The following is a 27,329-nucleotide window of genomic DNA, read 5'->3' as shown; positions in this document are numbered from 1 at the left end:
AAGGCAATCAAAAATAGATGAGAAGGTCAGCTAATAGCAGGTAAATTACAGCTGAAAGCTTCCTCTCTCCCATATATAATGGTGCATATCGAAAATAGCAGGGAGAGAGACATTCAGGTGAAAATGAGAAACTTCACAGAAAATCAAGGGCTGGAAAGACAGTTGCCAAGTAAAGCAACAGTGGAAGGCACATTGAAATTGGGGCCAAAGCCCGACCTACTCCAGGGGACTGTGGCAGTGGAGAGGAGTCATTCTAAATGGAAAGTTAAGAACAAATTACTGACCTTGTCCATGCCCTAGCACTAAGACCAAATCCTGACAAGCCTGTCTGAATTTTCAGTAAAATCATACACAGTTGTGCTTTGTGAATTTTCGTGACTGCTTTGCTGGCCCCTGTGAATGTACATGTCTTGAAATGTGACTTTCAGTTCCTCCCAACAGAAAGTAACTTTTGATTCTTCAACCTTAAATAAGAATTGGCCCTGTGAATTGTTTTAGTCACTAGTATGTGAACAATGATAGTGTTCCAATCCTATCTGTAGGCATAATGAGAATTTGGCCATTTTTACACCCTCTTTTGGGTATCCTGAGAGTAAGCCTAGGCTAGTAGGGAAAATGTGGAACAAAAATTAGTTTTTCCCAGTGTAAATAGCTGAAGTCAACCTAGAGACAGCTAACCTTTCTCTCTCCCTCTCCCTCTCCTCTCCCTCCCTCCCTATCTTCCTTTCCTCCCTGTGTGTGTGTGTGTGTGTGTGTGTGTGTGTGTGTGTGTGTGTGTGATATAGTTATAGATATATGATATGTATAAGAGGTACTCCTGATCCACAGGGTAGAGGCATCAGTTCAGCCAGCTAAGATCACAAACTTTTCCCTAACAAGCTCCATACCTGCATGCAGCAATAAATGGCAATTTAATGACAGTAAGTTCTGGGATGATTGAATAACAACTGATAACTGAACAGAGTTTGGTAATTTTATTATTGCAGCCAAACAAAAATGTGAATTATGTGACAATGAACTGTTGCATAGAAAAGTTTAATTCTGAAGATTCTTTGTAAAAATATAGTATGGATGTTGGATTTACTTGCTGTAAAGGTGTATTAAGTCACCCACTGCAATTGTTCTAAATTCATGTCACACTTTACATCCAACGTTTATTTCATAAAGTTATATATTCTAATATCAATTATTTATAACTGTCATATTTTCCAGTTGGATTTAGCCATTGAAAATTATGTAACAACGTTGTCTCTTTTTAGAGTTTTTGTCTCTTAATCTGTCTGATTTAAAAAGAGTTACTTCAGCTCAGTTTTGATGTCTGCTTGCATAAGTATCATTTTGTATCCATTTCTCTTTTTCTGTCCACATGTGTCTTTACTACTGATGTAAGGTTTTTTGTTTTGGTTTGGTTTGGTTTGGCTTTGGGTTTTTTTGTTGTTGTTTGTTTGTTTGTTTGTTTTGTTTTGTTTTGCAGGCCATGAAGAATTAGCCATTTCATCCACAGAAAAAAATAATTAAACCAACTGGAGAACATTATACTAAGTGAGCTAATCCACACAAAAATGCAGCTTTCATATTCTTTTCTTGTAGGTGGGACTTAAAGTGATGACTAGAGTTTCAAAATTTATTGGGATGTAAATGAAGACTAGGACTGACTGGTAGACACTGCATGCATGTATTGAAATATACTAAACTCCATTAATATGTACATTTAATCCATACTAATCAATGGTAAAAATACTATAAAGCATTATCTCTGGGGCATGACAGCAGATAGTGACTAGAAAGCTAATACCAAGGTCTAAAATGTGGTGGTAAAAATGCTATTATGGATGTATCAACCCCTAGTTCAGCACACTAAAATGACTAGAGGAGCTGCCGTTTGGGGCAGTTTGGAAGATGGAAACTTTTTCTAATGGAATTCTCACTTTGCTTCAGGAGATCTTCATGCAGCACTTTGCAAATTTGCTTGGATGCTCCTAGCTGTGTAAGATAAAGTACAGCAAGTTGAATATGAGCTGGAAAACAACAGGCCAGTTCACAAGCAAAATTTGGAGATGCTATAAAAGATCTAAAGCATAGTAGGCTAAAAAGTAAGGAGCAAGAGAAATGGCTCATCAGTTAATAGCATTGACTGCTTTTGCAGAATACCCAGGTTTAATCCTCAGAACTCACAGGGTAGCTCACACAATTACAGAAGATCTGACACCCTCTTCCAACTTCCTTGGACACTAGGCATGCATGTGGTACACAGACATATGTGCAGACAAAGCACTATAAGACATTTCAATACCTCAAGAAAATTAAGGTAGTAGCAGATAGACAAAAGAGTTTCCACGAATCTTAATGGTGCTGGCTCAAAGTCAATTGAAATGGCCTACATGGACATAATAACTGCAAAGCTTTAAGATACTTGTGATTAAAGCTTCTGTTGAATGACGATTCATATTCATTAAGGCCATAAAAATTGAGTGACTATATTGGTAAAAACATTACCTAGACACTAGACTTAGACTAAGTCCAAACTACCACTGGGTTCTCAACTTTCCATAAGCTGAATGCAAAGCTAGGAAACACTCAGCATCTGCTTTAGAAATGGGCAAAGACAAGAGACAAGACAATATCTTTGATGTTATCAGAGGGCAGAACCAAGGTTCAAGAAGAGCAATGAGCAGTGGTATCTCTTATAGTCATTAGAACTATGCTGTAATCAAGGGACTTCTCTGTTCCCACTATCTTCATTTTGAATTATTTATGCCAGTGACTGTTATCTGATTTACATTCTTCTTTCTAGATGTTAAATGTTTATTGTGGTTGTTTTATTTTTTTCCATTTCATTCTTGGGAAGGGAACAGGGCACTCTGCATATGGAACAGACAGACAAGGTCAACTGGAAAAGGAAGGAAAACTGTGGTGAATTAATTGGGAAGTCAGCCACCCTTTATGGATTCTCTCTGTTTATTCCTGTTGCAATGTGACCTTGTAGGCCTTCCACTTCTATGCTACTGACCTTAAGAAGTCATATACCTGCCAACTTTCCCTGTTAGAAGTCTGCCAACCCTGGAGAACAAACCTAGGTAAGCATGAGTAAGAAAAAAAAGGAATGATGAGTATCATTCAAGCAAGCTCCTAGACATGCAAAACTTGGGAAAGCCTAGAGCTTATCACCAGAACCCCCTAAAATGGTCTATAGCTAAATTCTGATATATAATGAAGCTAGCCAAGAAGTGTGTCCAGGTAACTCACAGGCTTTTGAAAGATAAAAGGTTTATCGAAACATGAAGTGTTTGCTATAGTACAAGGATAGATAATAAAGGTTCTAGAAATCACATAGTCTAAAATTAAGGGACTGTATTTTCTGGACACCCCGTTAAGTTACTCCTCACCTCAAAATTTGATTTGTGCAGATACTAAATAGTAATCAAAAAATGGATTACATCTTTATGGGATTATTTGGGGTTTTTGTCTCATTCTGATGTTCATAAAGAACCATGTATGGAACTGATGAGACATCGCAGTGGTTAGGAGTGTTCACAGCTCTTGCAGAGAACCTGGATTCAGCTACTCTGGCTTCAGGGATCTTACACCCTTTTCTGGCCTCCTACATGTATGAGCACAAACTCACACACAGATAATTTTAAAATATTAACTAAATGAAATCTGAAAACACACGCCCAGACACACCACCATCTGCATAGGTGGTGGACCACAAACTGCATTGGTAGTGGCAGTACAAGAAGAAAGAAGAGTTGCAGAATGAATTCCTTTGTTCATCATCCACGCATAGACATTTAATCATCAATGTGATTACTAGAAAGTATGGCTTTGGCCATGTGACTAGGTCATGAAAACAGATCTCTCCATGTTCTTATTAGTGAGGACCTTCAGATCCACCTTGCCTTTTCCACGGAATGAGGTACAGTCATTACCATCTTATAAACAGATAGCAGACCATCACCGTACACCGTACACACACTCTATCTTTGGACTTTCCCAACATCCATTATTTATTGTAACATGCTATGTTGTTACAATAGACAATATGAATTAAAACAGTAAGTATGTTTTCAGAATAAAGCCCCTCTTGAAATATGATTATCTAAAACTCATTATTTAGGATTTGGTAGTTATGTCAAACAAGTGACTGTGAATCATACAAGTATATACAAGTCTCCCTCCTTCCTCCTTATAGTGTAGTCAAGTCTTATCATAGAACACAGGTTGGACTCAAAATCATCCAGCCACTACCTCTCAACAGTCAGGCTTGGAGGTATAAGCCACCACCCCTAGCCAAAATCATTCTTACATTGTTGCATTAAAAACAATGTCTGACAATTACAGTATTAATTTGGCTACATTTTTTAATTATCAATTGCAAAATGTGAACTGGTATGACACTGGATAAAAGTATCTGCATTTTTGTAAATTAAGAAATTGGAGTTAAATGTTGAAACTATTTTCATGAGATTAAAACAGTAGTAGCTCCCTTTCAATGAAATACATAGAATTTTCATAATGTATATATTCTTTTGATGTACCTATGTCCTGTGTTTTTTTAAAAAGTTTTATTTTATGTGTGTCTCTTTAGGTATATATCACACATATGGAGGTACCCAGGAAAGACACAAAAGAGTGTCAGGTCTCCCAGAGTTGGAATTACAGGGAGTTGTGAAGTCCCCATGCCTAATGAAAATCTTCATATAAGCTCTGTAACAGGCCAGTGACAGTTGGACATTAAATGAAGACATACCTCCTCATCAAATGGCAAACTGGAACACAGATAGCACATCGAAACTTTAGCACTACCTCATCTTTCACGATACTGGTGAAGATAGGACCTGAGATGGGTCAAGATGGAGGGATGTACATTGAGTATATTCTTTTAGAATGATAGCAGATCCACATAGTTGAGTGACAGTGCAACTGTGAGTTGAAATGTGTCTGAACTACATTCTGTTGGAACACTGGCAACTACATTCCCCCCAGGACCTTAGGCACCAAGAGAAGTTTTGCTGAGACAGAAAGAAAAAAGTTGCGCTGTTCTTTAGGGGGAAAAATGGGTATGACGTATCACTAAAAATGGAAAACCCATGTTAGGAAAACAATGGAGTAATAACAGTGCTAACTAGGAAAATACATTGTATAAATAATATATCATAATGTGTCTACTAAGTTAAGAAAACTATCAAGCAGAAGTCCTAAAATAGACAGAAAAGGCCTCCTATAAATCATTTTAATATGTAGAGAAGGAGAATTCAGCTTTGTTTCTGAGAGCACTACTTGGAAGTCTACCTACCACTCCCATGCTGTAGCAGATAACAGTAGGGGAAGTACAAGCCGAAATATGCTAGAGAATTTGTTTTATAGGAGTAATGGCAAGATAAAAATTCACAGTATTTTTCAGAAAAATATTTTTCTTTTGAAGGCCGTGAATTCTTGGCTTCATTCCATGACAAGGTGAATGACATGAACTGAAATCAGAACAGAGGTTCTGTTCATGACATTCAGAAAGGAACTGAATACCGGCATGACCGAGCCACCTCTATTGGAAATGAAGGATGGAGTTTCTCATGCTGTGGAGCATAGCAGAGTAGAGAAACTGAGAAAAGGTGACAATGGAAGAAAAGAAAGTCAGCACTGTTACTCAGAGTGAAATGAAGCCTTTAGGCTGAAGGGCTCCTTTAAGATATGGTCAAAATGTCTCTTTTTCGATATACATCAAATGCTTCAGTGTTTTCAGAGCAAAAAATTATATCCCTTCCAATCATTTTTGTGATCTCCATATTCCAGCTCTCCTGAAAACTTTGTCCACTTTTAGGAAACTAATAAGCAGGAATAAAAACAGAAATCCATTAAGAGCACACACACACACACACACACACACACACACACACACACACACATACACACATACACACACACACACATACACACGCACGCACGCATGCACACATTTCCACATACTCAGACCCACAGTCATATGCACACTCACACACACAATACACATACATACACACAGACTCTCTCTCACACACATGCACAAAAACATAGCAGCCTCAGAAAAAGTAGAGAACAATTGAATTAAATAGAGCAAGGAAGAAATGCTGATGTTTGAGGGAGAAAGAAGCCGAGGCTCCTGGCATAGACGACCCATGGCCTAGAACAGATGTGGGTATACAAAAAGGGTTATAGAAAACCTGGATGTTGGGATTTCATTAGAAAACTTGTACTTTAAGCTCTTTATCCTTATGGAGATTAATCTTGCAGTAATAAACAGAATACACAGTAGTGAGGGATCAAGATATTGGTGAAAGGATCTAAATTTTTCATGAGGGCTGATGGGATGACTCAGTGGGTAAAGGCACTTATCTCAAAGTCTGATGACCTGAGTTCAAGCCTCAAAACCCTCAAAACTCACATAGTGGAAGGTAGTAAACAAAGTCCCCCAAGTTGTCCTCTGATTTCCACCCTACCTGTGCAGTAAATAATTGTAAACTAAAATTTGTGTAATGAAAGCCCACAAAAGGAATCAAAAAAACAACACTAGACACATTTAAAAGAAGATAGTTTTATTATAAACATTTTTACCTTGAAAATTATAATACTAAAGTATATAAATATATACACATATCAATATAATCACATTACAATAAAAATGATACTTCAAACTTGTAAATAACTATAGGTAAAAGAAATCCAGTGCCAAATGGTCAGCCCTAAAAACTCATATAAAAGTAAAATTATATAGACTGAAGATGTTGTATTTAGGAATATATATTATATATATTCATATATATAACATATATATTATATATATATATGTTATATATATGAAAAAAGAGACCATAAATTTGAAGAAGTGTGAGAGAGTTTGGCAGAAAAAAAGAAAAGGAAGTAATTTTGTAATTATAACTTCAAAGATAAAAGGTGTCATATACTTTGACAAATGTAGAAAGGAAAACATAACAAAATTCCAAAATAAATTATAAGCAAGTAGTATCAAGTATAATTAATGTGAACTTACAAACTATGAAACCACTAATAAACATTCTCAGAAGAAATAAAATATCAAATTTTTCCTTTTTACCCCAATACTAACAATTTTGATTACAAATTTTTACGATGTGGACTATCAAGAGACCTGTTACTTCTAAGTCATACCTGTTATGAATTTGTGTTAATTATCTTAATAAAAGCTTAATCTGTTACAAGTTGAAAATATTATAGTATGTCTTATTTGAAAAGAGGACTCATAAAAGACAAAATTTTGACAAAATAATGAAATAGAAGAGTTTAAATTTATTTTATTTTAAATCAAGCAAACAAAAATAGAAAACTGAACAAATAATGTGTTTGATTTACTATAGAACAATATAAAATAGTACCTCGGCAAAAATAAAATACATGCATAGCTTATGGGGTGTTTATTTTAAATTTTATTATATATGCGGTACAAAGAAATTATCCATAATATATATATATTATATCATAGACAATTGAGATACTTTCTTCATATATGAAATAGCATGAGTAGAAATTAAAGAAATAAAAAAAGAAGAAAACAAAACCCCAACTGAAGGCTAACTGTGATAAAATAGCTATTTTTCTAAAATAATTCAGGGGAATGAGTGTGTGACTCAAGAAGCAGAACACTGAGCATGTGGAAGCCCTGGGCTCCATTCCAGCACTGCATAGCACAAACACGGTGACATACAGATGGTGCGGTGAAAGGCAGGGTATGAAACAAGTGCATATAGATGGGCTGTATATATACTGGGATCTTAGCTCCAAAGGTAGCAATACAATGCCGGGGAGACCAGTTCTCTCATCCCTGCACAATCTTCTCTCCCCAATGTGTTATGGCTTAGAAAAGGGAAAGAGGTGCTTTCTATAAGCAGCTGGTCATGTAGAATTTTATCTTTTAAATGAAACAGAAACAGACCAAAGTACCACTACCAAGTAAGAATTTTAGTCCTAGAATGCTAAAATAGATCAGTTAATTATGAAAATTACATGAATAAGTTAAAGAGAATAACTATAGTTCCTCTTGATAATCATTTTCAAAGACACCAGAAAGAAATTGATAACATTCTATACATATTCCTGATAAATCAAAGGAATGTAAGGATATTTATATAACTTTGAAAGATGAATATATTGGAATCAATGGAAATTATTTCTGGAAAAAAACAAAATTATTTACGTAAATGAAACACAAATTTCATTAAGGCAAAAATAAAATAAAAGACAATAACTATCCTTTATTCAACAATATAAGTATGCACTATTCTGAGTCATAAAATCTTTACTAATGTTGTAATAGGGAAATATCATATTAAAAATATCACAGAGAAAAGGCAAATGTTTCATTGTTAAAATGAACATGACAGTGTACATCAAAATTTAAAATACTCAACTGAAGAAACACAATATTAGAAGTAGAAATGGCTAAGTGTGATGACTGAATATAAGATAAATGTTAAGAATCAGTAGTTTTTCTATGCACTATTAACAAAAAAAATGTAAATGTGATTGCAATACTACCAACAGCAGTCACACAGAATCAATCAGTATGTTCAAAAGTAAGCATACACAGAACAGAAACATGCCCAAAACAGGGAGAACCACTGGAGAAAGATGGTGCTAATAATTATCCTGACTTGATCATTATAAATTATATACATGCATAAAACTATTATGTATATAGTAAAACATGTAGTATCATTCATTAGAGTAACAGTTACATATTAAAAAAAAAACAAAGAAAGGGCCTATAGTTGTTTAGTGACTACAACAAAATTAGGCAAACTAAGAAAGAAAATATGTACATTACTGTAAATATGCCAATTTGTGTCATAACTCAAAAGTTCTCAGGCGTTTTATGAGGATGCTTCAATGGAAGTTGATGCTAAAATTCATCTAAAATCACAGATACACAAAAAAGTGTAAAATGGAAGAAAAGATGGATAAGGAAGGAAAAACAGTGCTGTCATACTTTAAACGATCAGGCGTCTGCAAAAAAATCAATGAGGTGCTAACCTCAATAAGAATACTTTCCACAGAACAGAAAAAAACTCACCTATATATTTTATGATAGAATTCCAGTTCAATATGGAAATGATGACATTTGGAGATCTGGTTATCTTTTCTGAAAAGAAAACTTAACTTCCTATTTCTCAGCAAACCTAGACAGCAAATTCTAAAGAGTCTATAGCATAAGGCAAGAAGAGTATACCACTATTAGAAGGAAATATGAGAGAATAATTTTATAATCATATAGTATAATTGTCTACTAAAATATAAGACAAAACCAAAAAAAATAGAAAACAATAAAATATTTGTCTCTTTTATATAATTAAATTTACCTTTCTGAAAACTAGCACCATGAATAAATATAGCAAATGATAGGTATCTGCAATTGCAATGTGCACCAGAGGAGAGGAAATCAGCTCTACTATCAAGAGATCGCTTTTCAATTAAACTTTACAATGACAAATGACAGAACAAAAGTGTGAGATGTGAAAATTTTCCAGCAGAAGAAAAATAGATACATGAAAAAATGATGAACTTTATTAGTTAATACAGGAAATTATTTCTAGCTATTATTTCCATCAAAATCGTTGATAGGAACTAAATAAGATGATTGTAGCCTGCATGCGAGACAGGCAATTGAATTCAAACACTTTGATGTAGACCTTGCATTTCTAAGTTACTAGCTCATAAAAAAAACTTGTAAAAGTAGACAAGATAGATTCAACATAATATTCTTTGTAGTATTATCTCTAAATACGACAGAACAGTATAAGCCTGAAGACACACCATGTGAAAAGAATGGATTAAAAACACAATCTGTACTAAGCAATGCACTATAGGTGTTTAAAAATGGATTTCAGGCTGGCAAGATAGCTCAGCAGGTAAAGGTTCCCACTGCCAAGCCTGAAAACCTGAGCTCAATCCCCTCATGATCTGTGGAGAAAACAGTCTTCTTTTATACACATAAACACACACACACACACACACGCGCGCGCATACCTATTGATACTAATACTAACAATTAATTCAATATAAAATGACATTCTATTTATACAATATGTAACAATAATAATAATCCTATCTGTAAAGAACTTAACAATAGATGGACATTAACAGACAAAGCATTAAAAATAGTCAAATAATTATAGTTATTTCTGTGCAGTGATATTAGGAAATGATGTTTTCAATTATTAATAAATATACTACTAGCATTGTTAACCATTTACCATAAGCATGTATTTGTATGTGAGGGTGCATATATGTTTATGTGAATATGTGCACATGTGCAGATACACACACACATGTGCAGACTTGCATTTCAAGCATCCTTTATGATCAGGTTATATGTTACTTTTTAAATCAGCATCTTTAAGACAAGGTCTCTTAATGAGCTCATAGAATCTGCTAGACTGATTGGCTAGTAAACCCCAAGATCTGTCTATGTCTACCACCCTCCCTCAACAGATGGACACTGCCATGTTTATGTCGGGTGTTGGGCATCTAAAGTCAAGGCACAATGCTTGTATGAGCAGGTACTTTATGTATAAATAGAAGCCTGGCTTGGCCTTTTGGAAATTTTTCTGCTAAAATTTTAGAGTGTACTGGGTTCCTTTTCCAAAGATATATATGCCATTCCCCAACTACAAGGCATGAATATTATATATACTTTTGTGTGACTGCTCCTTTTACTGTCAACAACTTATGAACATTTAGTAAATGTTCTTCCTGGTATAAACTGGCACCACTAGAAAGTATCATACACTGTACCAGGAATATTTTTAACCATCTCAAATGTTTGGAATCTATATTCCTGGTAATTTTTCTGTGATAAAGACTGATGAAGCTAACAACATTAGACTCAGTAACTTCTCATTTTAGCTACTTATTTTAAATAATACATAAGAAATTTTTCAATGAAGTATAAACTTGACTCAATATAATATACAGTTCGGGTACCACACAAGTTGTGCTGGACATATGTTTATTATAGCTTGTTTCAATAATACTAAAATGTTTTACAGAACTTAATATATACCAAATTGAGACAAAATAAGTATATCATATATTAAAGTCATAAAATAAATGCACAGCTTATTGTTGTGGAAATCTACAACTATTTAAGTGAAAAAATAGATTGCATAGTGGTCAAATCATTCCACTCAGGAAAAAATATATAAACACTGAAAATTCTTTAAGAATATACACCAAAATCTTTATAATGATTTTCTGTGAGACTTTAGATAACTTGAGAATATACTTTTTTTAACTTTTTTCTTTATATTTTGAAAATTTGTATTAATACATATATATATCTTTAAGAGTTAAATGAATAGTAAACTTTATATACAACTGTTTACATGATTTTCTTCAATATAAAATATTTTACATGATAAGAACTTAGGGAGAAAACAGTAAAAATATAAAGAAAAGAATCATACATTTCCTTCTTATCCTATGATAACCAGGTCACATTTTCTAACGGTCATTTGTCTCTGATTATATATTTAAGAAGAGCTACAGCCACATTTTACAATATTAAGCTGATTTTAAAACTAGAATTACATAATGCACAATGAATATTTTAATGACAAATATTAAATATAATTAATATATTTACTTATTCTTTTCCCTCAAAGCTAGAGCCAGTGACTGGGGAGATAACCCAGCCAGTATGCACATGTCTTACAACCATGGTTATATTTTTAAAGGGCTAGATCTAGTGGTGTGCCCGTAAAATTCCAATATTGGGAAGACAGAGACATATGGACATGTAATGGAAAAACTCTAGACCAATGAGGGATGTTGGATCAAAACAAAGAAACAAAATTAAAGCAGATGGCTTCTGAAGAATGACACAAAATTATCTCTGGTTTTCACAGGTATACACATGTGCATGTGCACTCACAAACAATGGTGTAACTGCACACATGTGCACACACACAGACACAATCCAGTGAGTTTTTCTCATTTTTATTATAGCCATTACGTATGAAGAACATCATTATGTATGAATTATCTACTTTTTTTCATAGTCTAATGCATTAACTAACCACCTGGTCATCACTGCCTTATTAAATTTAGTTGCCTTTTCTTGACACAAGATCTTCTTTGGTAAGCCAACCTGGCCTGAAATTCTTAATCTGCCTGATTTAGACCATAGAATGCTGAGATTACAGGTATGCGTTTCCACTCACAGTTTGCATTATCCCCATTTAACACAATTTGGATAAATGCTTTGAATAAATGTTAAAAAGCGGGGTTGGGGATTTAGCTCAGTGGTAGAGTGCTTGCCTAGCAAGCGCAAGGCCCTGGGTTTGGTCCCCAGCTCCGAAAAAAAGAAAAAATAATGTTAAAAGGTACAAATTTTCTATGTTCCCGATTAAGGCAGAATAAGATAGTGAAGGAAAAAGAAGCTCAAACAATACCTCAAAGCCATAGCCATTACTCTAATTATGTATAACTTTTATAAAAGTTATCTAAATCATAAGCTTATTGTAACAACCAAATAAAAATTCTTCAGTATCACCATGAGCTTTACTTTTATAGGAATGCTCTTTCTGACTTTGAAAACTCTCACAGCATCTTAAGTTAATTTTGTCTATATACCCTTAGCACAACTGATAATTACCTGTACTTTATATGAAACCCAAAATAATTTTAAGCTCCATTAAAAATGCCTGGCACAAATGTGGTGCTCAATAAATATTTATTGAATGAATGGATGGATGGATAAATGAACTGATAGCACTTTGTCAACTCAAATTCAAAAGGTATTGCTATTTCAGTTGTTATTGTTTTATTGTTATTTTTATTATGACACAAATGACTGCAAATATTCCGATATTAATTTTCTAATTATAACTTTATTATATGGCTTTTATGTTTTTCATACCAGCCAGAGGCTTAAGCAGCCACATTGCTAGAACTGCGTGAGGAGAACTGAGACTTATAAAACCAAAAAAAAGAACTCTCTAGCTCAGCATCCTGGGATTTACGTTGTAGTTACCATTAGGTGGGTACAAGGCAGTGGTCAGGAACCCAGGGAGTCTGTAATGTTTGAAGCAGGAAGATCCTGGAGGTCAAAATAAAGTGATCTAATAGTAAGTGATCTATATAATATGGTTGAGACTGGAGAATGGTGGTTGACAAGCTATTAAAGTGGAAGGGAAAGTTAAATTTCCAAGCATTAAAATTCAAAGCATGATTCTTAAATAAGGTGTATTTGAACTCAGTATTTCATAGTATTCTTTCTCTCAAGTCTAATATCAGGAATATTTGAACCTATTTTCATATACACAAACAATGTATGGTATAATAGCTTGTTGAAGGATGAATCTAATAAAATAAGGTTCTGACAGTGACAGATTAAAGTATGAGTGTGCGTGTACAGGAGATTTTTGAAAAATATTTTATACACCATATGGAAACCGTCAAACTTTAGTTCCTCTCACACTCATCTTGATTTTCACTGTCAGATACAATAAAGAACAGAGTGGTAGATTGGTGGATTCTGGGAATGGGAAAGCTCTTTTATTTACTAGTTGTGTCATTTGGACAAGTTACTTCACCATTACATATCAGTTTCTTCGTCTGTAAAACATAGCTAACAAAAACTCCTAATCAATGTATTGTAAAGATTAAATGAATTGATGCATATAGTGATCTTAGAATGCTGCCTGGACAAAGCAAATGCTATGCATCATTGTTATCATTATTATCATTATTATAATTATCACATAAGGACAAATATTATTAAAAGAGACAAAGTAGGAAAATAGATACTGTTATATTTACCTATATTATAAAGACATAGTGTCCAACTATGAAATTTTCTCATTAAAAGAAAATTTTCATTTGTGCTTAAGCATAGTTGACTATCAAAACTATATTCATTGCCAAAATTGTAAAATTACTACATCAATTTTATAGTCTTTCTTAATAAAATCCTTAAATTTTATAAAGTATATACACTTCTCAATATCAAAAGAAAATCACAACTACTACTACTGTTGGCCCACAAAACTTGGTCTGTAAGAGGTAATATGCTATTAAATATTTTGAAACTAATTCTACTAAAAGCAGAAATAGTTGACTTGAAAGGTTAGTCTTAAAGTATCTGCACTCAGAAAGGTATAGATGGAAAAGATTAGATTTGAAAAATCCCCAAACTAGGGAAATACTAGGAAAAAATAAACTATGAAACAACTTTCAATACCTGGATACGGCAGACACCAGAAAACCTGAATGTCAGAAAACCGATACACTGGAGACACTGGGCAGTTGTAGGAAGACCTGAAGATGTTGGAAGACATAAAGATGCTGGAAGATGTGGAGATGTTGGAAGACAGGCAGATGCTGGAAGCCCTGGAGATGCTGGAAGACCTGGAGGTGAAGGAAGACACATGTACTCCTTGGAAGACATGGATTTTTCTGAAGACATGAATTTTAGGAAGATGTGGATTTTCAGGAAGGAGTGGATTTTCAGGAAGACATGGATTTTCAGGAAGACGTGGATTTTTTGGAAGACGTGGATTTTCACGAAGACTTAGATTTTCTGGAAGAAGTAGATTTTCGGAAGATATGGATTTTCAGGAAGACTTGGATTTTCTGGAAGACTTGGATTTTCTGGAAGACTTGGATTTTCTGGAAGACTTGGATTTTCTGGAAGACGTAGATTTTTCGGAAGACTTGGATTTTCGGGAAGACTTGGATTTCCAGGAAGACATGGATTTTTCTGGAACACTTGGATTTTTGGAAGACGTGGATTTTATAGAAGACCTGGATTTTTTGGAAGACTTGGATTTTCTGGAAGTCTTGGATTTCTGGGAAGACCTGGATTTTCAGGAAGACTTGGATTTTCCGGAAGACATGGATTTTTGGGAAGACTTGGATTTTGGGAAGACCTTGGATTTTCAGGAAGACTTGGATTTTCAGGAAGACATGGATTTTCTGGAAGACATGGATTTTCAGGAAGACATGGATTTTCAGGAAGACGTGGATTTTCGGGAAGACTTGGATTTTCGGGAAGACTTGGATTTTCAGGAAGACTTGGATTTTCAGGAAGACTTGGATTTTTGGGAAGACATGGATTTTCGGGAAGTCTTGGATTTTCGGGAAGACATGGATTTTCGGGAAGTCTTGGATTTTTGGGAAGACTTGGATTTTCAGGAAGACTTGGATTTTTGGGAAGACATGGATTTTCGGGAAGTCTTGGATTTTTGGGAAGACTTGGATTTTCGGGAAGTCTTGGATTTTCAGGAAGACTTGGATTTTCAGGAAGACTTGGATTTTCAGGAAGACTTGGATTTCCTGGAAGACTTGGATTTTCGGGAAGACTTGGATTTTGGGAAGACGTGGATTTTTGGGAAGACATGGATTTTCTGGAAGATTTGGATTTTCTGGAAGACTTGGATTTTGGGAAGACATGGATTTTCTGGAAGTCTTGGATTTTCGGGAAGACTTGGATTTTCCAGAAGACATGGATTTTAGGAAGACGTGGATTTTCGGGAAGACTTGGATTTTCAGGAAGACATGGATTTTCAGGAAGACCTGGATTTTCAGGAAGACTTGGATTTTTGGGAAGACATGGATTTTTGGGAAGACATGGATTTTCTGGAAGACCTGGATTTTCCAGAAGACTTGGATTTTCCAGAAGACATGGATTTTAGGAAGACGTGGATTTTCAGGAAGACTTGGATTTTTGGGAAGACATGGATTTTCTGGAAGACTTGGATTTTCGGGAAGACTTGGATTTTCTGGAAGACTTGGATTTTCTGGAAGACTTGGATTTTCAGGAAGACATGGATTTTCAGGAAGACTTGGATTTTTGGGTAGACATGGATTTTTGGGAAGACATGGATTTTCTGGAAGACTTGGATTTTCAGGAAGACTTGGATTTTGGGAAGACATGGATTTTTGGGAAGACATGGATTTTCTGGAAGTCTTGGATTTTCGGGAAGACTTGGATTTTCCAGAAGACATGGATTTTAGGAAGACGTGGATTTTCAGGAAGACTTGAATTTTCAGGAAGACATGGATTTTCAGGAAGACTTGGATTTCTGGGAAGACATGGATTTTTGGGAAGACCTGGATTTTTTGGAAGACTTGGATTTTCGGGAAGACTTGGATTTTTGGGAAGACTTGGATTTTCGGGAAGACTTGGATTTTCGGGAAGACTTGGATATTTGGGAAGACTTAGATTTTCGGGAAGACTTGGATTTTTCAGGAAGACTTGATTTCTTCAGGAAGACTTGGATTTTCGGGAAGACATGGATTTTCGGGAAGACATGGATTTTTCGGGAAGACTTGGATTTTTCAGGAAGACTTGGATTTTTCAGGAAGACTTGGATTTTTGGGAAGACATGGATTTTGAGGAAGACATGGATTTTTGGGAAGACTTGTATTTTCGGGAAGACTTGGATTTCTGGGAAGACATGGATTTTCAGGAAGCCATGGATTTTTGGGAAGACATGGATTTTCGGGAAGGCCTGGATTTTCTGGAAGACTTGGATTTTTAGGAAGACTTGAATTTTTCAGGAAGACTTGAATTCTTCAGGAAGACTTGGATTTTTGGGAAGACATGGATTTTTGGGAAGCCATGGATTTTTGGGAAGACTTGGATTCTCAGGAAGACATGGATTTTCTGGAAGACTTAGATTTTTCAGGAAGACTTGAATTCTTCAGGAAGACTTGGATTCTTCAGGAAGACTTGGATTTTCAGGAAGACTTGGATTTTTGGGAAGACTTGGATTTTTAGGAAGATGTGGATTTTTGGGAAGAAGTGAATTTTTCAGGAAGACATGGATCTTTGGGAAGACATGGATTTTCAGGAAGACATGGATTTTTCGGAAGACTTGGATTTTCAGGAAGACTTGGATTTTCCGGAAGATGTGGATTTCTTGGAAGACATAGATTTGATGGAAGACAAAGATTTTCTGGAAGATGTGGATATGATGGAAGACTAGGTGATCACTGGAAGACATAGATATTGGGAAGACCTGAATTATCTGGAAGACGAGGATTGTTTGGAAGACAATGATATGTGGAAGACGTAGACTGATTCTGGAAGACATGAATTTTCTGGAAGACATCAATCTTCAGGAAGACATCAATCTTCAGGAAGACATCAATCTTCAGGAAGACATTGATCTTCAGGAAGACATATCTTGGCTGGAAGACCTCGAGGTTATTGGAAGACGTGAATTTTCAGGAAGACGTGGATCTACTGGAAGACCTGCATTTAGTGGAAGACATGAGTTTCTGGAAGACTTGAACTGGTGGAAGACACAGATGATCTGGAAGACCTAGATTTTTCTGGAAGACATGGATTGGTTGGAAGACCTGGATATTTTTCTGGAAGACACTGATTTTCAGGAAGAACTGGATTTTGTGGAAGACGCAGGCTTTTCTGGAAGACGTAGACTGTAATGGAAGACATGGATTTTTGTGGAAGACATGGATTTTCCCCGGAAGACATGAATTTTTCTGGAAGACGTAGATTTTCCTGGAAGACATGAATCCTTTGGAAGACAAAGATTTTCCTGGAAGACACAGATTTTCCTGGAAGATCTATATACCATGAAAGATCTAGTTACCATGGAAGACTCAATTTACTGGAAGACTTGGAGGTTGTTGGAAGACATGTGTCATCTGGAAGACATATTTTCTGGAAGATCAGGATTATCTGGAAGACCTTGACAGTGTTGGAAGACTTGCAGTTACTGGAAGACCTGGAGATGTTGGAAGACCTTGGTACTGGCACCACTGGAAACCCCTAGATATTGGAAACATCATAAGCACAGGATTTTTGGAGACATTGGACGGCTTGGATTTTGAAAACATTGGTTAATCTGGACATTAAAGATTTTGGAGGCCCTAAATGTTGAAATACTTGACACTAAAAACCATATACTAGAAGTATTTGACATTAGATATTGCAAATCTTGTATTTTCAAACCCCTAAACAATGTTATCTATGGATAACAAAGGACCTAGGCATATTTATAAATTACAAATTAAAAAATGTACCTATTGAGAGACAATAAAAAGCCTGAATATTGCCATAGTCCTGTCAAAAACCAAATAATTTATAAGAATTATACATAAATCATATTGGAAACCATAGATATTAAGAGATCTAGATGCTAAAAGATGAAGTCATTCATATGTTCAGGGTAACAGAACATTTGGCTATGGGAAAAGAGAGTTCTTGAGGGAGTTTAATGACTTGGGTCAGGGAAGAACTGATAATACAAAGGCATTATAGAAGCTAAATGAATGTTAAAACTGAGTGATAGAGAAAAGGCCAATGCAATGCTATATTATAAACTCACAGAAAATGCAGCTACCTTTACTGAGCCCATTATAGACTGGGCTTGTCAATCACAGATGAGCAAAAGACTAATGAGTTCCTGTCCTTCCTGGGGGAATTAATGTCTATTTATTGATATTAGGAGGAGAATCACTGTCTTCAGACAACACCATTGTGAACCTCTCATACTTCAAATAATAGCTCTACATGCATAGTCACATGAATGGCTCTGGTTAAACTCAGTAGGTCACAAAATAAAACGTTATGAATGTAGGGAAAGGACTTATAGTGAGGATGAATGTTGACAGGGATAAGAAGGAGATTAAAAAGGATAGAGATTAGAGTAATCATAACGATTATATATACATGTATGAAACAGTTAAATGATAACTTTGATTTTAAAAAGCACTGTGAAAATCAAGATCTAGAAGACATTTATAGATAACTGAAAAAATACAGTATAAGAGACTGGAAAAGCTACAGCTGACTGTCATGAAATAAGGGACTCTAGAAGCCCTGCATGTAGGAAATACTGAATGATTGGGACTACAAAAGATCTGAAATTTGTAACTCTAGACTGCAAAAGACAAGGTATGACTTTAAGTAGTGATGAAAATACTGGAAGATTTAAGACTTTTAGTAGCTACAGCATACTGGATAGATTTGAAAACACAAGCACTAGAGATAATTCATGCCAGAGACTAGAAAATAAGGTAAAATCTAGTCATTCCAGATATTGTCATTTGTGGAACCTAGAAAAGTTAGAGATACTGAAAAACTGAAAGGCCTCATCTTAGAAATTAGAAGGCCACATTTAGAAAAATAGGTAATATTGCAACACTTATACACTATGGTGGGTTTTATATTTAAATATAATGAAACCATAGCATAGACTTTTATGACCTTAGTACCTCTTCTACTAAAAAGCAAGAGGAAGTGCATTTAAAGTAAATAACAAAGAGGAAACAGGAAGTTTAAATAAAAAAGATGTAATTTGGATGTGTTAGAACCTATCTTCACAGCCTCAATGAACTGACTGGTTTTAATACTTATGGGCTGGCAAAGTGAAATTATTAAAGAATATGTAGTACCTTCATTAGAAACATTACTTGGTTCTAGATCAGGTTTCAGCCAAGATGTTCTGTAAAGGATTAGGTTGTTAATATTTAATGGTCTCTATTGAAACTAATCAATCACACTATTATTGTAGACATAGATAAGGAAAATAACAACCATGGCTGTATTTCAGTGAAACTTTATTTTAAATAAAGTATGAGTGTGTGGATTTATCCCAAAGGGTATAGTTTGCAAAGCCCAGCTCTAGATACTAAATCTAAAATATAATACATCTAAGTGCATCCAATATTAGCAGTCCCATGAGGAGTACAGATACAACATTTTGAAGTGTAGTGGCAAAAAAGATATTGTATAAAATGCTGTTATGTAGGAGTTGAGGCTATCAATTATTCAGGTTCCCATATATTGAGGGACAAAATAAAATGGGATGGACCCTAAGTGCCTGTAAAGGAGGATAATGGTCAGATGCTAGAGTCTTACACATGCAAAAAAATAGAGATGGAATCTACCCCTGTAGTCTGAACATACATGGAGACAGGTAAAATGGAGATTATAATTTGGTAGGACCATTTCATAAATAAAATTATGTATGTAAAGTTTTGGCCTCACTCACAAGAACTTAAGTAACAGCCATAAGAGATGAGAACTCAGTTATAGTCTGAAGTTTCTTATCACTTAAATAAGGCTCAGGAGAACAAGAATTGGCACATGTATTTAAATACAAGAGAGTTCAACAATCAAAACTAGTAAAGGCACACTGGGAATGGTCAGAGAGTTAAAAATCAAACAGTTGACAATGGAGAGCCATTGTGGGTCTTCTGACAAGGAAATGTGTGACTCCATATCAAAGATGATGATAGTTGTGTAGAGATGTTCTAAATATCAAAGCATACTAAGCATATACAGCTACACATACACTAAACATAATTATCCTAAACATTCTGAGTTAAAACAAATTGCAGTAGCCAGTGCAATAATACTGGTAGTCAGTGTTGTAAACCTGAACTAATGAATGAAAGATGTGTAGCTTGAAAAACGTAGTATCAGCATCTTATCGATACCCGATTTTCTGAGTATCACTTGTTAAAAATTCCTGAATGCCATAATAAATGTATAAAATGCCAAAGAGTTCAGAAGTCAGTTGGGAAAAATCTTCCTTGCCTAGTAAGAACACTTTAACTAGCACAGTTCTTTGAAAGTGAACTTTGCTAAAATGTTGGTGGTCAAGAGTACATTTTATACAGATTTATCATACTTCCCTATATCAGAATCTATATCAGAATGCCTTAATTATCTTTAAGCTTGAATTAGGTAGATTGATGATATTAAAAAAAAGAAAGAAAGAAATACATTCCCGTCAAAAATTCACTACCTCTAATCACCAGGCAAGTAAACATCTTGCAATAGCAATCATATTAAAATTCCAGTGTAAAAGAATCACTACAGGAAAAATGGATGTGGTTCTGGTGTCCCTTATAAGCAAATGAGGAAAAATATTAAAATATGTTTTTAATTTTTTTCTTTTAAAACCATCATGTATACCATACTTTGAAGGAAAATAAGTATTAAAATTTTTCTAAGTATAAATTATTATGTTATAATACACAAAAATTTTATAATAATAATAACAATAATAATAACAATGATTTATTGAGCACTTACTATATGCCAGGCACTGTACAAAGCATCTTGTGTAATCTTCACCCCCATTTTACAGATTAGAAAATGAAGTCCAGAACAGGTAACAGACATGCCCACAGTCATACAGCTAGTTAACTGGCATGAGAAAATGTGAAAATGGGTCTGTCTAATTCTAAGGATCTGTGTTGACTATTCCCACCCTAAAAGATGAAAAATTATCCTGCCAGGGCTAAGCAGCTCTAACCCAAAGACAGAGTATCCCTGATCTAAAGCAGACAAAATGTCAATGTCAAAATTTCTAAAGCCTTAGCTGAAATCACTTATATTTCTCATTATGATCCACATCATGTCACCATGAAGTAGCCAAGCACCAACTCTGGGTACTTTTAATGAAGAGCTAACTAGTGATGCAAGACAAAATCCATTGTCTCAGAAACGCTTGATTTTGGCATATATGTTACTCATGCTAAAGAAATATTCCTCAATCTCTTTGTTTGATTTACATTTCATTAAAAGATTTTGTTTCTATTCACAACATGGTCTTTTGCAATACTGACACCAAAGAGCATTAAAGGATAAGAATCCTACATAAAGTTGAGTGATCAGTGCATTTCACATCAAAAGCATTATTCACACATTTGCAAAAATAGAAAACAGGACATTTATTAACTATAAGGTGGTGTCAGATGCATTAACTAAATGATCTAAATAGGTAAATTAAATAACTTTCTTCATGGTTTCAACTTTCAAAGACAGAAAATGAAATAATCTTTTAAAACCAACCACTAGCTTTTTAATCTTGTCTCTATTTCAGCAGCTGGGCTACCCCATTCTCTCCATCTTCCTTTTCCTTTTTCCTTTTCCTCAGTGACTAAGACTGCCTATCAAGAAGGAAATTTCTGTCTATGTGCTTGTTTATACTGAGCTTAAGAACTTACCCAACCTGTTTGATGATAGACACTCTCCAAAACCAACTAAATGATAAGATGGAGGATGGCACAGTGGAGACGAGTGCTTGTTCTACATGCATGAGCACCTGAGATTGATTCACCAGAACCCTCATTTAATAAAATAAGCCGACTGTAACCCAGGAGTAGGGAGATGATGTAGAAATAGGTGAATTGGTAGTGTTTCCTGGCTGCAGTTTAGCTTCAGGCTCAGTGAGAGACCCTATCTCAAAGGAATAAGCTGGAAAGTGACAGAGCAAGACACCCAATGTCCTGCTGTGGTCTCTATGTCCACACACTGGTGTATAAACCCATACACACCCACATATACAACACACACACACACACACACACACACACACAGCATACAGTAACAGATATTCATTCACACAACAAAAAATAGAACTTAAATAGACAGAAATGTTTTAATTTGGGAGAGAATATTCATAATTTAAAGAAAAATAAGTATATTTATTTTCTTGACAATGTTGTCATTAAATTCTACTTCTATCACTTAGTCTATAGGAAACTACTACATTTTCCTATAAAATTTACTTACTTTTGAATAGAACCAGATTAAAGTGTTTTAACGTAAAGCACACTAAAATCTATCATGTATCCTCACCAGTGATACTTCTGAGATTTTTAACTGAATGTCCTAAATAGAAATTAGATTTATCTCAGCATTTTAATTCAAACAATCAGAGCACTAGTCAATTTATTCTATCATCCAAAATCTATATAATCCTACACAATTAAAATATGTTTAATTTTTCACTTTATTACGTTGACTTCCTTGTTGATGTAATTCAATTTAAAAACTGGTTTCTTTAAGTCTGATCAAATTAAGAAGAACAATAGCCAAGGTGATAATATCAATGCATGGGAAAGTTATCAGAAAATTTCATTCTTCAAGGTCATATATAACCATTGATTATACTGGCAAAGATGGTGAAAGACTTCAAAATCCTTATCCATGGCCATGACTAAGAAGAAACTATTGATGGAAACTTAAGACATTGACCATACAGATGTTTGCATTTATATCTATCAAAATGATAGGTATAAATTGTTTAAAATGGAAGGAAAGTGCTTTGAGTTATTTTTCCAAAATTCTAATACATGTAATAGAATACATATACATACACATCACATACACATACACATATGTGTGTATATTTGTATATATATATACATATATATGTACACACACATTTATGCAAGGTGTTTTCTCATTAAAAAGTTGACCTCATATTTGCTCTTTATTCTATGCCACCTAACACCAAACATTCTTTCCTGGCAGGATGTAAAATATATAATGCTTGACTCACAAGCACATTTCTATAATGCTGGGAAGGGAACCCAGAGCCTCTAACTTTCCCAGCAAGGGCTCTACAACTGAGCTACATCCATAGTCCAAACACACTTACTTTTCAAATAACATGAATAAAATTTAATACGATTATTTACCATGGCCTCTGCATACAGGCTAAGGTACTCACAAAGACAAGCAATAAGGCTGATGTGATTTTATATGTGACAATATAAAAGTTGTGACAATAGCAAAGTTGGAGATGAAGATACTATACTCTCATTTGGAAACTAGGAAAAGTCTACAGTGACCTGAGTAGGGCTGCTCATTGAACTAGTGGCAGAACAAATGCTGAATTGATCATGTTTGCCTTGTTACCTGAGCCCAAAACTAGTTCTCTTCTATTTTTCTATCTTAATTTTGTATCACCTCAAAGCAGAAGTTTTCATCTAGAGCTGTAGATAGACCCATTGAGTTGTTTTCCAAATACATAGGTGGCACTGCCGCTACTTCTGGGAACACATTCCAGAAATGCCACATTTGCAGAGCTCTCCTCCCTGACTCCAAAATCCAGTCAATGCTAAGAACACCTGTGGATTAGAGGAAAAGTGAGTGTTTGCTCAGAATTGAAACATTACTCAGTCCACACTGACAGTGGACTCTAAACCTACATCTGCTTCTTCTGAGCCTTGAGAATGTGAGCCATCACATGTAATACTGTGTAGACAAGGCCTTTTATTAACACTATGGCTCGAAAGCATCATTCACTTCATTACTGAACACTCTGCTTTCATTCCAGGATGCCTGTGTGCAATTTAGGCTACATTACATCCTCCTTTTCCCAACTTCATATCAAGATTTGCTCTTCTTCCTGTCTCTCTTCAGGCAGTTCCATGTCATTATCCTATGCAATTAGGGTGCCCCTCCTACAGTGTTGGCACAGTAGCAGTTAGGGCAAAAAGAGCAAGCAATGCTAGTCAGACTTCCCTTCTGTTCCCAGAAAAAGTAACCAACTGAGTCCAAAATAGACAGCAGGTGAAGACATGTGTAAGTACTAACAAACCATGTAGGCTCATCATACGCCAGAAAGAAATCATTTCTGAGTGTCTTACCTCAGCTCTGTCATTTCCTTCCTTTGTTAAATCTACATAGAAAATTTCAAACATTCAAAATTTACTTTAACAACCTCTTAGTCAAATAATGAGATGATGAAAGTTAATTAAATGCTCAAACTCAAACTAGAAATGAATTCTGCAGCGCCTTTTGGAAACAGGAAATATTAGCATTACCTTTTCTGGAGGATGTTCAGCATCTCAGAAACACTTGGGTGAGGCAAACATGAGACTAAGAGAGAACTATGGAAATTGGCTATACTAACTCTTCCTTCTTGATTAGGTACCAATGCAAATCAAGGAATTTATGATAAGTGCATTGCTACCGAGAACCAGGCAACACATAACTTAGATGACTGCACATAATGAATGACCTTATGCCAAACTAATTAATCAGAATTAAACATCAGGATGAAAATGATAAAGCACAGATAGCAGACCTCTCCCATTTGCACGGTTCTAGAATGTGTGCCAGAAACCCTCACACTATGTATGTTAGAGGATGTAAGGATTTTTGTGGTAAAGCGCGAGACACAGGAGTACTGTAGAAGTCCAAGACAACTGGTTTGTTCACAGAAATAAAATAGCAAAGTGCATCTCAATTATATTTCTCAAAGTTTCACCTCAGCAGTTGTGGTTACTTGGCAACTACTTCCCATTTTTGTCTGACCTCATGGCAAGGATGACAATGCACCTATGAAAAGGCTGCTCATGGCAACAGTGGTAAGGAAAGAACAGAGAACATCAGAGTGTGCTGCAGAGAAATAGTCTTGCTCTTCTCCACTTTCTTCTTCCAGAGCATGGGTCACCAAGCTTATTGTCAGAAGTGCCAGAGGAGGGTCTGAATCCAAAGTTTCAACTATGGGTGAGGGGTGCTGTTTGGAAGACTGGGTGGATGGTCCACGTTCCTTCTCCCCTGTCAAGAGTAGAGAGAACAGACTTATTGACCTTGCTTGATTACAGATTCATAAGGTTGTGTGTTATAACATAAGCTTCTCTGAACTGCAAGATCTCTTCCTGACCTATTATTTGATATGCAGAACATACACCTTATTATTCTGTGAGTTTTTGAATGCTAACTTAAGATGGCTTATTTTTATCAACATTTGAGGTAATCCTATCTGTAAAAAAATTTTCAAATATATTCTCAGGTTAGGAGTCAAAAAATTGGCAAAATCACTTAACTCCTTCTTTTCAATCCCTCTATGACCACAAAATATCCTGCCCTATGGTATGTTTTCAATTTCTTCCATGACTTGAAGAAGACACTCAGAACCAATAACAACTTCAGTGTAAGATTTCTGCTAGATTCCACTAGGGGTTGAGATTTTTATTTCTCTCACTTATTCTCCTACTATTGTTAGGAAAAGTGAAGAGAATTCTCTGAGTTATTTTCTCAGAGCTGAATTCAGTGCATCATGAATATCATGAATACTCCAAGGTTCTGTGTAGGAGCTGAAGGAGAAGAGCTGTTCTCAGAAAAAGGGAGATGACCTGCACAAGAGGACCAGCACTCCCTATCACTTTTTCAGTTGTGACATTGTCCCAAATCAGCTGTCCTTTCAAGCCAGTATCATTTTCATGTATTGATTAACCACAGTAGAAAACCCACTGGATAGCAGTTCACAAAGAGTTTCTCAGCTTTAATTGATAGTTTTCATGCATGTAGACATAAAATAGTGTCTGGTACTCTCCTTTAAAGGAACAAGGATTCTGGAATTTTGAGGTGACCAGACTTTAACAGGGACAAGACGAGAAATACTGGAACAAGGCAGAACTTTGACAATATCTTTTTCAGGCATTGGGGCACTGTTTTTTGTTTGTTTGTTTGTTTTTGTTTTTGTTTTTGTTTTTGTTTTGCCTTCAAAGTAGACATTCAACTTCGCATGCACTTATGGGAGAACAGGATCACTTCATCTGCATTGTTCAGGCAAACTGCCATCTCTTATAGCCATCTTGTCACTTCCTGACCTGCATCCTCTGCCTGCTACTTTTTTTCCATGCAGCCTGTACTGCCCATAATGCTTATTTAACCTCCAATCCTTTGTAATAATAGTCTTAAATTTCACCTCGCTACAAAGGGAAATTTGAATTTGGGGATGTTCATTGACAGTTTGTGCAAATGGGCAGAGAGGCCTGTTCAATCACTGTTTTAGAAACTACAAATACAAATCAATTCCTAATTTCTGTATTTCACATTTTATGTTATGTGTGATTTTTCTAGTGGTTCCAGTCTGTCCCTCTCTGCACTAGCCATTATAGTACTCATTTCTCTTTACTTTGCAAATTGGATTTTCAGAAACAGCAAATATTACCACAGAGATTTTTTTTTTACTTTTACCATTATCAAACATTTCAAAGCACCCATTTTGGTTGCTCTCACCATTACCTTTCTTTCCCTATTTAATTTTCATGGTTTCTATCACCCATCTTTGCTGGGGTTTTGCTCAGAAGTAATTCTCACCCTAACTGAAGACAAATTTACGGTGATCGGAAGTTTCATTATCACTGAGTAGTAAGTGATACTAGTTTGTAATACTTAATAGCCAAGTGATAAAATTAACAACACAGGTAAAGAAGGCTAAAACCTTTTTATATACAACACAAGCACATGAGCAATGGCTGAGGAGAAAAGAGGCGGAAGTGCAGAGGGCTGAAGCAAGTAACTCAAATGCTGATTTATTTTTGCACATGCACAATCAGCTAGGCAACTCAGCAACGATGACTTGAACTTGCATATTGTTCTAAAGATCACAAAGGTGCAGCAGACAAGGTATAAGCCAAAATGTTGCATGAGAATGACTTGCAGTTGTATAGGGACCACAGAATTCAGGAGTCAAGGTCATGCTACCAGTTTGAGGTGGGAATGACAAATACCACCATCTAGAAGAAAGCAG

The 27,329-nt window shown here is 35.3% G+C and overlaps 1 protein-coding gene and 1 pseudogene across 13 annotated transcripts in view; one reads left to right on the top strand and one right to left on the bottom strand.

Moving 5' to 3' along the window:
* The window catches only part of Magec2l1 (MAGE family member C2 like 1), a 173,846-nt gene that overhangs the window by 94,829 nt on the left and 51,688 nt on the right, over positions 1-27,329 (bottom strand). For 5 of the 13 annotated variants that reach the window (XR_015646800.1, XR_015646792.1, XR_015646797.1 and 2 more), the window contains one exon: positions 22,420-25,348. The exons of 3 other annotated variants lie outside the window; for them this stretch is intronic. The gene's annotated coding sequence lies outside the window, so the exon portion shown is untranslated. Of the gene's footprint in view, positions 1-22,419; positions 25,349-27,086; positions 27,316-27,329 lie in introns of those variants that run through there. 5 more of the 13 variants (XR_015646801.1, XR_015646796.1, XR_015646798.1 and 2 more) reach the window with 2 other exon arrangements.
* On the top strand, positions 14,502-17,340 carry LOC134484221 (uncharacterized; annotated as a pseudogene).

The sequence above is a fragment of the Rattus norvegicus genome, chromosome X (assembly GCF_021556685.1).
Source record: "Rattus norvegicus strain SHRSP/BbbUtx chromosome X, alternate assembly SHRSP_T2T, whole genome shotgun sequence".
Classification (NCBI taxonomy): domain Eukaryota; kingdom Metazoa; phylum Chordata; class Mammalia; order Rodentia; family Muridae; genus Rattus; species Rattus norvegicus.
Note: the sequence above shows the minus strand (reverse complement) of the source record. Positions and strands in the feature narration are given on the sequence as shown.